The sequence below is a fragment of the Phocoena phocoena genome, chromosome 6 (assembly GCF_963924675.1).
Source record: "Phocoena phocoena chromosome 6, mPhoPho1.1, whole genome shotgun sequence".
Lineage (NCBI taxonomy): Eukaryota > Metazoa > Chordata > Mammalia > Artiodactyla > Phocoenidae > Phocoena > Phocoena phocoena.
Genome location: NC_089224.1, coordinates 65,418,017 through 65,433,223, shown reverse-complemented (window position 1 = coordinate 65,433,223; position 15,207 = coordinate 65,418,017). Strand labels below are relative to the sequence as shown.

Sequence of the window (15,207 nt, the reverse complement as noted above, 5' to 3'; positions counted from 1 at the left end):
AGCTTCAGTGTTTACACATGGAAGAGCTTTGGAATAAGACGCTGACTTGGGAAACCAAACTGATGTTGAAGGGAATGTGGTCACTAGTGTAGGGGAATCAGACCAGGGAGATATTTATCAGAAAGGGCTTGCCTGAGTCAGAAAGATCCTTCCCTCCAAAGACAATGCCGGCTCCAACCCCTCCTTTGCCATACTCCATGCCGCCCCTCTAAGTCATTTGACTAAAGCAACAGATCCTACCAAGAAATCTACTTTCAGGAAAACCACTTCCGGGGTCTGGGCAAGCATCTGTCTTTTTTTTTTTTTTTTTTTTTTTTTTGCGGTACATGGGTCTCTCACTGTTGTGGCCTCTCCCGTTGCGGAGCACAGGCTCCGGACACATAGGCTCAGCGGCCATGGCTCACGGGCCCAGCCGCTCCGTGGCATGTGGGATCCTCCCGGGCCGGGGCACGAACCCGCGTCCCCTGCATCAGCAGGCAGACTCTCAACCACTGCGCCACCAGGGAAGCCCAAGCATCTGTCTTATGTTTGGAACCTTTACGAGCTCCATAGAGAACATCTCAGTAAACAAAATCCACTCCCAGCCCTGTCAGTTCAGTGGACACTAAGGACTTCCCCACGCAAGTGTCCCCATTTGGACAACTAGACTCCAAGAAAGGCCTCGGTTTGTGCCCAGTGCTTGCTGTATGTTAACTCATTCAGCTTCATGTTAACGCTCCCTTTTTTTTTTGGCTGCTCTGCACGGCTTGGGGGATCTTAGTTCCCTGACCAGGGATTGAACCCATGCCCTCAGCAGTGAAAGCGCAGCGTCCTACCCACTGGACCACCAGGGAATTCCCTAACACTCCCTTTTTACAGATCTGGGGCTCTCAGACATTAAGATGTGCCAAGATCACAGAGTCGGAAGGCAGGAACCCTAGGATTTGAACAGCTGCTATTCACACTCCACTAAACTCCAATGCTGACATGCAGTTGGAATCCACCCCAGCAGGGTCCTCGAGCTTAAACAGACAGGAATTATGAAACAAGCACACGGAAAAAATTCTAACCCCATTCCAGCCATCCATGGTCAGGCCTATAATCAGTGGTAAGTGTAACTAAGAACAAATACATCCCAGCATCTGTCAAAATAAAACTTAATACCTTGTAAATCCCATTTAATTCGTACTTAAAATTGAATCAGTAAATAGGTAATACTCACCTATTTTGCTAAAAGCCTGTACATAATTAATCTTCAGAAGCCAGTGTGACTGATGTCTTTTTTATTTTCAGCAAAGTGCTTACCACTGTTATATAATTCTGCTACCTCAAAGCTAATAGAACAAACGTGACCTACCAAAATGACCTATAACCCTAGACATCAAAATACCTTGCTAGGCATTTATTCTGAACTATGGGGCTTGGACTTACATGCTTTAGCAGGAAGCCCCTCAGTTGGCATTCGCCCAAAATTACCTATCAATTCAGATCATAAATGCGGGTAAGATCTTTCTGTTCTTTGGGAAATAGGCCATTACAATTAAATTTTCCTGGATATTAAACAGTTTCACTATCAGCAACATCGAAAATGGTGGCCTTGACTTCCAGGATGTGACATAGTTTACATCACACTTTTGGTGGAGGAAAGCCAGTAACTAGGCTGATGAGAGACAAAAAAAGCAAGTACCTGGTAAAGCAGGCTCTCAACCGGCACTAGTCTGTGTTTCCTGGAGCACTTGTGCCCGGAGGTGCAGCTGGGGTGCCAGTCCCACTCACAGGGAGATGATAATAATGCGGTACTTCGCACCCTGAAAAAGACAGTGCTGTTAAAAATCCGGCAGAGTCATGCCCAGCTTGGCAAGATCTTCGAAATGCACTGAAGTTCACATTCTGTACAACTTACCCATTTATAGTATGGCTTTTAATATATTCCCAGACTTGTGCAACCATAACCACAATCCATGTTAGAATATTTTCATTACTTCAAGAAAGAAACCCAGGACCCCTTAGATATCACTCCCTAATCCTCCAATTCCCTCCCCTCCCCCACCCCCCACCCTAGCCCTAGGCAACCACCAATCTAATTTGGGTTTCTATATAGTTACACCTTCTGGAGATTCCATACAAATGAACTCATACAATACGTGACCTTTTGTGACTGGCTTCTTTCACTTAGCATTCATGCTTCCAAGTTGCATCTGCATTGTAGCCTGTGTCGGAGCTTCACTCCACTGTATGGATATATCATACTTATCTACTTTACAGCTGATGGACATTTGGCTTGTTGTTTCTACTTTTTAGCTATTATGCACAAATGTGTATATGGACCTAGTTTTTATTTCTCTTGGAAATATATCTGAGTGAAATTGCTGCCCCTAATGTTTCCAGTCTTCAAAAAATGGAAAAAAAATGAGTAATCATGTGAAGTTTGGCACCATGAATCCACCTGAGGACCAAGCTCTTATAAGAATTTACTTTTCAGGTTAAAAAAAAAGTACTTAGCAGGTGAGAAAACATCTAGAGAAAACGTTTTTTAAATTGTGTTAAAATACACTTAATATAAAATTTACCATTTTAAAATATACAATAGAAAAAACATTTTCAACTAAAAGATAATTACAATACCGGCTCATCTCTATATATTTATGTGTGGGTTGCCACGAATCAGAAAAGATGGCAAATACATTTTTCTTTTTACCCTTCATCCCAGGGAAACCCAAGAAAACCCTTTCTGGACATTTTTCTGAATCCTGCATGTGCCTTTCACACAACACAAGGAGGCAAGTTCATTCCTGGGCTGGGCCTGGGCCCCGGCAGCCTCACGTGGGGCATCGCAGAGAGCCCTAACAGTGGGAGGAGGAATGTGGCTTCTCACCAGTTCTGGACATACTCTTCTGTTTGCTAGACAAAGTGATATTGTGGCATCTGTGCAAAACACTCCCTACACAATGAAACAGAAATAAGAGATAGTGTCCATTCTATTTGTACAGGCAGGGGACACATTTCCCTTCTCCAAGGATCAGCAGGAAATGTGGGCACAGGCTAAAGCAGAGCCATCTGGATATCCTACAAAGCAGGCAACAGGATTACAGCCCAGCCCATATATGGTTTCTATTATTACTTCCCACGATAAATAAATGCCCAGCAGATCAAGATGGGCTTGGTTATGCTTTTGGCCTTAATATGAAATTTTCCTACAGGTGTCAGTTCCAAAGAGAGTTTGCTGCTTTTATTGAAATGGCTTGCTTTTGAATTAAATCAGTTTTCTGAATTTTGATAACATCCTGATTTTAACTTTCTTTTATGATATTGCCTGAGGTTTTTGACATGTACAGGAACCACCAATAACAATCAGCCATTTCTGAAATACACTATTATTGACTAGGGCTACCTTGTCAATAATAAGCTTGGAAGAAAAACCTAAATAATACTCTTGGTGTTCAATATGCAAATTTTTTGTCAGGTAACAGGAGCTAGTGCTGGAAAACTTTACAAAAATTTAAAAGGGAAATCCAGGGCTTCCCTGGTGGCGCAGTGGTTGAGAGTCCGCCTGCCGATGCAGGGGACACGGGTTCGTGACCCGGTCTGGGAGGATCCCACATGCCGCGGAGCGGCTAGGTCCGTGAGCCATGGCCGCTGGGCCTGCGCGTCTGGAGCCTGCGCGTCCGGAGCCTGTGCTCCGCAACGGGAGAGGCCACAACACTGAGAGGCCCGAGTACCACAAAAAAAAAAGTAAAAAAAATAAAAAAATAAAAGGGAAATCCATAAGTGGCTCAGTATTTTTGTAAATGGATGTCAATTCTTTAAAACAAAAATCTTTTTTCATTTGTGGCTATGCTAAAACCAAGCACTGGCAAAATATTTGCTGTGCACCTGTCATTTGCCGGGCATTAGGGTCAATAGACACATGTGTAAGACATCCAATCTGTGCTTCAATAAACTTGCAACATACAGTCAATTGGTTGGTTCAGCCAGTTTTGGCCTATCATGTGATTACATTTGCAGAGTAGAAGGCCCAGCACAGGCCTGCTTACAGACAGCAAGACAAAGTACGAAAAGGAGGAGGGGGTTGGTGATGAAAGAATTCCTCGAGGTTTTGAAAACTCAATCGTGACCTGACTTCCAGTTATGTTTTAAAACACAAAAGGAGCTGCTCTTAAATACTATGCAGTATTATATGTAAGTTGAAGCTATTGGAATATTTCTTGAAAAGAGTGAAAGGGATAGAATTCTTGGAAGAAATACTGGCCCCACTATTCAGTCAACCAGCTCAACAGAAATCTCCAGTATGAATGCTGGTGGGCAGATTTCCCTCTGTAGAAGCACAGCCAACCACCTACCTTCTTACCACTGAGATGTCTAACAGCAGCAGGGAGGGAAGGTATTGGGACAAAAAGTTTTCAGGAAGATCAGAGAACTCTGAGGTCAAGAGAGAACAAGTAGGATATCATGGAAAGTGCCTCTCTAGATGCTTGTTCCTCCAAGTGTGGTTCATGACTGAAGCATCAGCATCCTCTGGACCATCCACTGGGTGGGCATCACCTGAACTGACAGTATCACCTGGAAGCATATTAAAATGCAGACTCTCAGGCCCCAACACATCTGCAGAATTAGAATCTGCGTTTAACAGAGTGATTCATATGCACACTAAAGGGTGAGAAATGAGATATCAAGGTGCCTCTGAAGGATTTAGAACTCATTAAGTAAATTAATCAGTAGGAGATAATCCGTCCTAGGATACCAGGAAAGGAGAGTTTACTACAAGGTCAGCAAGGGATATTTATATGTCCACAGGAAGGCTGTGTGAGGTGATAAGAGTCAGCAAACAAAACATGAGGGTCAGCAAAATACTGTTTTGTCCATGTATATATTCAAGGAACTCAAAGTTTTACAGATATAGGGAAGATCTTGACCTGTGATGCAGTGCTGTTTCATCAGGCTTAAAGGAATGTTCTCTTAAGAAAAAAAATAAAAGGAACACTCAACTTCCTTATTAAGGATCACTTTGGAATGAATAATTTGACTTCTGTTTGGCTAGACTTGGGAATTGAGGAGAACCAGAGGTGGTTCTACCTAGGGTACTTACTCATCCTGAGGGCTGGAAAAGGTTATCTCCAAAAAGAAATAAAGAATGTGGCAATCAATTTACACATCTGAATCATGTGTGTTTGTTTAGGGTTAATCCCTTAATGAATGGTCCTGAGCCAGAAACTAAGAACATCCAGCTGCTGTCTGTGAGGGCCAAGCCCTTGATCATGATGACTTCAAATGAGGCTGTTTCACACTTGTAAAATTCGAAGACCAAATTAGAATTAAGGAATGGTAAGGATATAAGCCATGTGTATTGCAGCTTCCCAATTCTCCAAATTATATGTCCAGAACAAACATCACTCATTATTCACAATATTCCATACTTGGCCTGGGGATCCTCCCCGACTTGACCCTCTAAGTCGTCCACCCATCAGCAGGCTTTGGCCTGACTTAATGAAACTTGTTTGCCACCCCTTACAAAAGGTCCTCCCAGCTCTAAATTTCTGTCATTCTGGGACAAAGGGCTGGGCTAAGGTATGCCCAATCTCTAGGGGCTACTTGAGGAATCACAATTTGGTCATTACAACATGTTTTCCATAGTCATCACTAAACACTGACCCACAATGCCTCTCCTAGGGTCACTCTATACCTCTTGCACCCTCTACACATATACTCACTTCCTTTGACTTTCAAGACAACAGCAAAGTCATCCTTGTCATCATGCTGCCTCGGGATTCCATTCTAAAGCATCTCTGAAACTTCCCAAAGAAATACCTAATTTATTTCCAATAAAAACTACCTTTTAGATTCGAAGAGAATCTACCTAAATCAAGTGTCTCAACAGCAGTAGCATGGACATTTTTTACTGGATAATTCTTTATTGTGGGGGGCGGGGGCCGTCCTGCCCATTATAAGATGTTGGGCAGCATCCCTGGCCTCTACCCACTAGATACCAATTCCACACCCAACCCCCAAGGGCTGGAACAACCAGAACTGTGACCAGACATTGCCAAATATCCTTTAGGGGACAATTCCTGCCACTGCACCCCCTCCCTTGAGAACTACTGACCTAAATGATTAGAGTAATCCTTTCAGGAAGATGGGACTATGGATGATTTTTTTCCTCCTTATTTTTCTGAATATCTGTTGTTTATATGATAAAATGAGCTAGTGACTTTCTATTTTTTAAAAGAAATATCATTAGCTATACAGATACCTCAAGCTGGTCCTTGAGTGCCAATGTGTGGCTTGTTCAGTTTAAAAATTGAATTTGGTCTTTAAAAATACTGTGTACCGGGGCTTCCCTGGTGGAGCAGTGGTTGGGAGTCTGCCTGCTAATGCAGGGGACATGGGTTCGAGCCCTGGTCTGGAAGGATCCCACATGCTGCGGAGCAACTAGGCCCGTGAGCCACAACTACTGAGCCTGTGCGTCTGGAGCCTGTGCTCCGCAACAAGAGAGGCCGCCATAGTGAGAGGCACGCGCACCTCGATGAAGAGTGGCCCCTGCTTGCCACAACTAGAGAAAGCCCTCGCACAGAAACGAAGCCGCAACACAGCAAAAATAAACTAAGTAATAAACTCCTACCCCCAACATCTTCTTAAAAAAAAAAAATACTGTGTACCATACAGACACCTTCAGTTACACTTCTCAACATATAAAAGACATGGATGAAGGACTTCAGAGAATAAAGTCAGGATTGAGGCCTCTTAACCATTCAGAAACGCTTCTTCAACATGGTAAATCAGTGGGGCTGTAAAAAGAGATGTGAAGCAAAGACTGCTGTTTCAAGAGAAGTGTTTACCTGAAACATAGTCTGCATGTACATTTCAGTCAGAAAAATACTTGCATTGTAGGAAAAAAAAAAATAAGTCACAATTTACTGCATCTTTAAGAACTTCTACATTTATAGACCGTGTAAAAAAATTTTCAAAATCATGAAATTAAAATATCTGAATGTAAAAATGGGCTCTAGACACACCCATTACTTCATCTTCTTGACTGCTACACCAGGAATTTTCTTAGAGTATTATTTCCATGAATTTCATTACTGACTATTTTAATTCAGTCTGGGAAGGCCATATCTACCAGGAAGAAACAAGTTCTCATTTGCTGAGATGACACAAATTTGCAATCAGCTCAGATGGAACTTGAAATGGAATTTAACTTTAGCCATAAAAAGGTAGTGTGCTTAGAAAATGAATATGATAAATGAGATAAAGTGTATAAATTGCTTTGGGGAGCAATGTTATTTAAAATGCTGATAAGAACTAAACAAATAAATGGGAGGCTAACTACACAAAAAGAAAAGCAAAGAAAGAAACAAGTTCTCAACGAAGAACTCAACATCTATTACCCTTATGACAGGGATGACACTTTCTTCCATCTAGGCCCCGGAAACACACAAAGCATCTTCCGGTCTCCACTGCTTACCCGGGGTGCTGCCAAAGGTTCACGTGTCTTCTGCTCTCAGGTAGAAGTTCTCTTTTGTTAAGTGGGGTGATACCAACTGCTGCTTCCAGAATAGCCATATATTTCTTGTACCTCATCTTGTCTCTTTCAGTACAGGGTCAAGTAAATTTTGGGCACTGTTCCGCTGAGGCAGATGAAGTAATCTTTGCAATACCAGAAGCTGCTCTGCTTTTAGATGCTCAGCATACCCCTAGGCAGAGCTATTACACTCCACTGTAGGGGGTAAGGCGTGGGGGAGAGGCCGTGGCCAAACCACGAATAAATAAACTTCCCTGCAACGTCAGTATTATATAAGGCTAGACAATTTTGAATAAAGCACTAATGAAAATGATTTGCAGGATGACGGTGGTTTTAAACACGGCAATCTAACGTACAATCCCCAATTAATCCACACATAAATCCTTGAAGCCACTAATCCTTCAAGTACTAACGGCACAGGACGTGATTTATCTCAAGGTCTAGTAATAAAATAATAATTGGTCCAAAAAGCCTGCATGCCTCTGGGTGAACTAAAATCAGAAGCAGATCTGCTCCTTCTATAAATACCTCTCTCAAGGCTGCTCTTGACACTGAAAAAGGAGTTCCAGTTGTCATTTATGGCAATGCATTTCTTTTTTTTTTTTTTTTTTTTTTTTGCAAAGCTCCGTTTTGCAAAGGCTGCCAGGTGAGGAATAAGCAGATTTGAAAGTGGCAAGAGCAGAAACAAGGGGACCTGTGGAGCACATTTTCCTTTCTGTCACCTCTTGCAAATCAGTCATGAAGCTAAGTGGGCTCCGGATGCGCAGGCTCAGCGGCCATGGCTCACGGGCCCAGCCGCTCCGCAGCATGTGGGATCCTCCCGGACCGGGGCACGAACCCGTCTCCCCTGCATCGGCAGGCGGACTCTCAACCGCTGCGGCACCAGGGAAGCCCGGCAATGCATTTCTAAATGCTATAAACTTTTTGCTTGAGTCAATTGCAAAGCAAAGATTAATTAATAGAGAAACAATTCTGTGTTTTTTTTAAATATCTTTTTAAATACCTCTAAAACCCAACAGAGGTGAGCTCTGCTAGCATGGAAATAATAACTATTTGGAGATATTCAGAATCAAACCCCTCTCCCTTTTTTATAAATGTCTCCTCTCAGCTGTAAGGACTTTTCTTACCCTCTTTTCATGGGGTAAAGGTGGATGGTCCATCATATGGCCCACCTAATGGGTCAGAGTCCACATGACCCAGCCTGGGTAGCCCTCCTTGGGCTGAAAACAAGACATTCAGAGAGAAATGCCCTCTCTCCACTGGAGTTGGTAACCAGGGCTGATAGGAGGTTAGGGCTGCTAGCAATCATGTTGCCCACCAGGTGGAAAGGGCTCTCCACTAGCTGCTGAGAAACAGTACCGGGGAAATGTGATGACATCATTTGAGTTTCTCGATCCAGCTATGCCTAAGATAACTGTCATCCTAGGAGATCCTAGGTACACTTTTATTAAGATAATAAATTGATTTTTGTGAAATTTAGTTTTAGTTGAGTTTTTGTCACTCTGAAAGGGTTCTGATTTATACGCCTCCCTGACCACTTCTTCAAGCTATTTTCTCTTCTTTTCTTTTTACTGCAATACGAGTTGTAGTGCTCCTTGTCTAAACAAACTCATATACAGAAGGGAAGTAAAATCAAAGAGAGTCGTCCTGTAATACTTCTGACTAACCTAGATATTCACAGTGAATAAGTGTCGCAAACCCTTCCACATCCCCCCAAATCTTGAACTCTTCTTCCACAGTCTCTCTCTTTCCTTAACAGTAAGTTTCTTTTTTCTTTTTTTTTTAACGTAAGGGACCTAAATCAGTGGTCTCCAAAGTAGGGTGCATATACCAACAATCTTTGGGGTTTGGGAAGAAAATATTAAACCATCTATTTCTTTTTTGTCTCTTGTCTATTAAAATTTTAGTTTAAGCATTTATGTTATTAAATATTTGTAATGTTTACTTTAGGGACTAATACAGTTAAGTCCCCTACATATGAACGAGTTCCGTTCCAAGAGCGCATTTGTAAGTCCAATTTCTTCATAAGTCCAGCAGAGTTAGCCTAGGTACCCAACTAACATAATCGACTATATAGTACTGTACTGTAATAGGTTTATAATATTTTTCACACAACTAATACATAAAAAACAAACAAAAATAAAGAAAACATTTTTAATCTTACAGTACAGTACCTTGAAAAGTACAGCAGTACAACACAACAGCTGGCATACAGGAGCTGGCATCAAGTGAACAGGCAAGAAGAGTTACTGACAGGAGGAGGGAGAGGAGGTGGGAGATGGTAGAGCTGAGGGATCGTCAGCGATAGGAGGCGGAGGGCAAGCTGCATGTGACAATGTACACTAGACATGGGAACGAACTTACCTGACTGGGCATGGGAATGAACATTCGCATCTTTGAAAGTTCACAATGTGAAGGTTCATATGTAGGGAACTTACTGTATATTTTTTTTTTTTTTTTTTTTTTTTTAATTTTTTTTTTTAATTTTTCGGTACGCGGGCCTCTCACTGTTGTGGCCTCTCCCGTTGCGGAGCACAGGCTCCGGACGCGCAGGCTCAGCGGCCATGGTTCACGGGCCCAGCCGCTCCGCGGCATGTGGGATCTTCCCGGACCGGGGCACGAGCCCCCATCCCCTGCATCGGCAGGCGGACTCTCAACCACTGTGCCACCAGGGAAGCCCTGTATATTTTAAATTACATAAAAGTATATCTTTTTTTTTTGGTTGCGCCTCGAGGTATGCAGGATCTTAGTTCCTGAAGTCCCCAAAGTATATAATTTATAAAGTAATATACTCATATATATTATAGAGTATGCTTAAAAATCTGATGGTGTGTGTGTGTGTGTGTGTGTGTGTGTGTGAGCAAAAAAAGTTTCAAGGTCGGTAACTTAACACTTCAACTGCTCTCTAAGCCTCAATTTCCCTCTTTATTAGAGGCCTGAACAGATGACCACCAAGCTATCTTCCAAAACCAGCAACAGACTAAAGCCCCCGCTTCACTTGGCCCGATTATATAATTACAGTCGGCCCTCCACGTTTGAGGATTACTATCTACAGATAAAACCAGCGTTGGGGGGGAGGATTCCAGAAAGTTTCAAAAAGCAAAACTTGAGTTTGCCTAGCTATGGCAACTGTTTATTTACATAGTACTCACAACTAGTTACATAGCAACTACATTGTATTTACAGCTATTTATGTAGCATTTACACTATATTAGATATTATAAGTAATTTAGAGATGATTTAAAGTATACAGGAGAATGTGTGTAGGTTGTAAGCAAATACTATCCATTTTATATAAGGGACTTGAGCATCTCTGGGTTTTGGTATCCTTGGGGGTCCTGGAATGAATCTCCCATGGATACTGTAATATAATCTGACCACAAGTAAGTGGTGAAAACAAGGGACAAACCATTTGATCTTGGAATATTCCATTTCCATAGCATTCGTGATACTACTCCCACTGGTTGTTCTACAAACAATTAGTACCAGTTAGTCACAGGAATTCTTTTATAGGCTGAACTTGGTTGGCTACAGCTGCCACAGCCAAAAAAAGCTCCAATACAGCCCTCATTTAATCATACAGGACGATGTGATTATACTTACACAACAGTCTTTGTTCTAACAAATAGTATTTCTAATGACGTGTGATAAAAATTACTACACAACCCTCTCAAACAAGAAATGACACAACCCTCTCACACAAGAAATGAAGTCTGAGTTACCAACAACAAAAATCAAGCCAAACTTGTTATCCGTTGGAAGCTGTGTGAAAGTGACAATACTTTATAAACGTCATATATTAGAGTTTCATTTTCTGTAGGAATTTCTGACGCATTTAACGTAATAACTCTTACAAAGTGATTCTTATCTATGATGATGTCACACAAGATTAAAATTGGGTCTTTCACTAGGAAAAAAATTCTGCTTTAGCAAGTAATTAGAAAGAATTTGCTTTTCTTCCACAAATAAGATTGTTCAGTTTTCTAATTTATTTATTCATTTTTAAAAACTGTCATCTTTGTATGAACTCCCTCATACTAGTACATGAGGACAATAATACAGAAAAAAATAAATCTAACCAAAACACTCCATCCAGATATGTAATTATAAGGCTATTTTCTTTGTAATTCTATAACGTCTTCGGAAATATTCATTTACTTGGTTAATTCCAATTTCTAGAGTTCTAGAAATTCTTTGTAACTACAACTGATTTAAAAATCACTTATTTATTTTTTACAAATTGTTAAACATACACGATCCAAAAAACTTTTAAGTCAGGATGCTCAAGTTCTCTTTCTGAATAATCAAAATTGAATATAAAAATTCACAGATAAGACTGACCTTCCCTTTGAACTGATTATTTCTACTTATTTCTGCGGGAGGAAAACAGTGGACATCCTTCTTCACGGGGTATTCTAACTGTTCCTGTGTTTAGAAGTATAAAAATGGAAATGAACTAATGTCCCAAACAGGCTGTTATACAGGGTGTGGTCTGCTTTTCAGAGAGCTGAAAAAAGCCTTAACTAAAAGTACAAGAGTCGGGGACACAGTCCTTTTTTTTTTAACTCGACTGCACATAAGATAAATTATATGACTTTAGGCATAATTTCATCCCCACACCCCGTCCCCAGTAGCTTCATATAGAATACATCTTTACATGTTTGCTACTCAGATGAGCCACTAGAACACTGTAAGAAAAACAGACTACGTGGTGTAAGAGAATTACAAAGAGTTCAAGATTAGTTGCGGATCTCCTAGATTTAACACCCCCCGATTTCTCCCCCCCACCCCCGCCAACCCCCGGTCACCTCATACTAGTTTTCTCTCTTCATCGCCAGTCTCAAAATGCACTCACTACTGGGTTTATACTATTACCTTCAACTGGATGTCACCAAATCTGTCCTTTCAACCCTGTCCTCCCATCCAACCCAATATCTACCTGAAGGAACCCACTGCCCAGCCCCCAGCAGCAGTTGCTTCTTGCCTTTTCCTGGCTCTCCTGGCATGAGACCTTGAAGCCATCCTCACCCATTCCTGGGGTGCCCAGTCATACCAAACCCGTGACACAGGGAAAGAGAGCTGAGTTTAAATGGGAAGACTTGATTTGAATCCCACCTCTGCTGTTTAACACCATGTGACCTTGAACAAGTTACTTGACCCTTCTGAACCTATTTCTCTATCTGTAAAGCTGCAAGAAGACCACAGTGCAGAGGTGGCTTTAAATAATAAATGAGATGATGTATTTGTAGTCAGTGGATATCATCTCCCTCCCTTCCTTCCATCTCTCCCGTCTGTCCTCCTTTTTCCATTCCTAATACCTCTGTAAGAAACCTTCCTTACTCCTCATTTCTTTGCAGGCAAGCACAAGGAGTACTTACAAACTTCTGACCCTCCCCTGCAGCTACAGAAAAGCCCAAGGATGAGTGATTTTGTGGGGAAAATAGGGAGACTGACTGAAGGGTACAGGAACCTAAGGGCTGAAGTGAATGATGGAAACCATCAAAAAGGGCCTGCTATAGGGAGCAGAGGAAAGGGGCCCAGCTCAGGTGGTACTCACCAACTGGGGAAGTTCTCCCTTACCATATTTCACAAATTTTTAATCTCTGCTACTGAATAATTAAAAGCCAAAATTAAAATCACTTGACTGTACCTCCCAAATAACTTGAATACATAGTAATTCTATAAGTACCCTCATTCCTAAGAAATAAAAAACTTTCAACTCCTTATGTGAGGGAAATTCACTCCTTATTACTGTTGGTAGAAACTGTGTTCATGTTACATTACTACTCTGAATGTAGAGTTGTAGGATTCTGGCAGGTCTCTTGCCTGGGAGCAGTGGCATTGCACAGAATTTAGAACACTGACAGGAGCTGGTTTAAGTCACAAAGGGCTTGGCCATTCATTGGGTTAGGGGATATCAGTCACCTCTGCTCTGCAACTTTGGGAAAGGGACAGAGTCTCTGGAACTTGGTAGGGACTACACAAGGTGTGAAGTGTTGAGATCCAGCAGTCTGTGGCCAGTGGCTAGAGAGAAGTAGTTCACATAATCCCACATCCCACCTGCCCCACATCCCACCTGCCGACACCCACCCCCAACCTCCTTAGCATGAACTGTGGCATGACACTGCCCAGGACTGAAGTCCAGCTCTACCACTAACTAGCTGTGTGACCTTGGACAAGTCACTTAATGTTTCTTTGCCTCAATTTCATCATCTGTAAAGTGGGGCTAATAATAACACTGACCTCACAGGGCTGCTTTAAAAACTAAATCAGGCGCACACACTTTAGGTTGCAAAATAAATGAGTCATGGGTATGAAATGTACAGTATGGGGAATATAGTTAATAACTGTGTAATATCTTTGTATGGTGACATATCATAATTAGACATATTGTGGTGTTCAGTTTGAAATGTACAGAAATACCAAATCACTATGTTGTATACCAGGAGCTAGCATAGCACTGTAGGTCAGTTATACTTCAAAAACAAACAAACAAACAAACTCATAGGAAAAGAAATCAGATATGTGGTTACCAGAGGTGGGGGTAGAGGGAGGGGGAAATGGATGAAGGTGGTCAAAAGGTCAAACTTCCAGTTATAAGATAAATAAGTACTAGGGATGTAATGTACAACATGATAAATATAATTAACACTGCTGTATGTTACATATGAAAGTCATTAAGAGAGTATATTCTAAAAGCGCTCATCACAAAAGATTTTTTTTCTATTTCTTTAATTTTGTATCTATATGAAATGACAGATGTTCATTAAACTTGTGATAATCATTTCATGATGTATGTAAGTCAAATCATTATGCTGTATACATTAAACTTATACAGTGCTGTATGTCAATTATACCTCAATAAAACTGGAGGGGAAAAAAAAGAAATAAACAGGGAAAATTTAAAAAAAAAGGAAATCAATTTTTACTAGTAAAGCACTTAGCACATGTAATGTCCAGCATAAAATATATGTCATGTGTGTGTGTTATTTTCTTTTACTTGCTAATTAGTTACGTCTTCATTTTTTCCAGAAAGCTCTTCTTGGTTGAACCACCTAGACCTGGCTAGGTTACTTCTGCTCTCTCTCAAATACTTTCTGTTTAATCTCTCAACAGTGGAACCACAGGGCTTCCCTGGTGGTGCAGTGGTTACGAATCTGCCTGCCAATGCAGGAGACGCGGGTTCGAGCCCTGGTCCGGGAAGATCCCACATGCCACCGCAGAGCAACTAAGCCCGTGCACCACAACTACTGAGGCTGAGCTCTAGAGCCTGCAAGCCACAACTACTGAAGCCCGCACGCCTAGAGCCCATGCTCTGCAGCCACCGCAGTGAGAAGCCCACGCACCGCAATGAAGAGTAACCCCCACTCGCTGCAACTAGAGAAAGCCCGTGCGCTGCAACGAAGACCCAACACAGCCAAAAATAAATAAATTAATTAATTTTAAAAAAAGGAAAAAAAAGTAGAAGCACAATGAATTTAAATTATGTGTTTAGGCATGTGCAGAGGATAGCGTGGGTCCTCTGGGCCATGGAAAGAGAAGATTGATTAAAGGTTAAGAAGGAGTCTGGGGCAGTGTTGGTGGGTTTGGCTTCCACCCCAATCCACCTCAGCGGTGGTCTGCCTGGGTGTTAGACACAGGTTTGGTTCCAGGCAGAGCCTGTTTAGTGATCACAGTGTTGTGGCCGAGCTGACCACAGAGCCTCAGCG

At 41.7% G+C, this 15,207-nt stretch overlaps 1 protein-coding gene across 1 annotated transcript in view; it reads right to left on the bottom strand.

Moving 5' to 3' along the window:
• The window catches only part of TJP2 (tight junction protein 2), a 134,610-nt gene that overhangs the window by 103,710 nt on the left and 15,693 nt on the right, over positions 1-15,207 (bottom strand). The window contains exon 2 of the mRNA XM_065878433.1: positions 1,667-1,787. The gene's annotated coding sequence lies outside the window, so the exon portion shown is untranslated. The remainder of the gene's footprint in view (positions 1-1,666; positions 1,788-15,207) is intronic.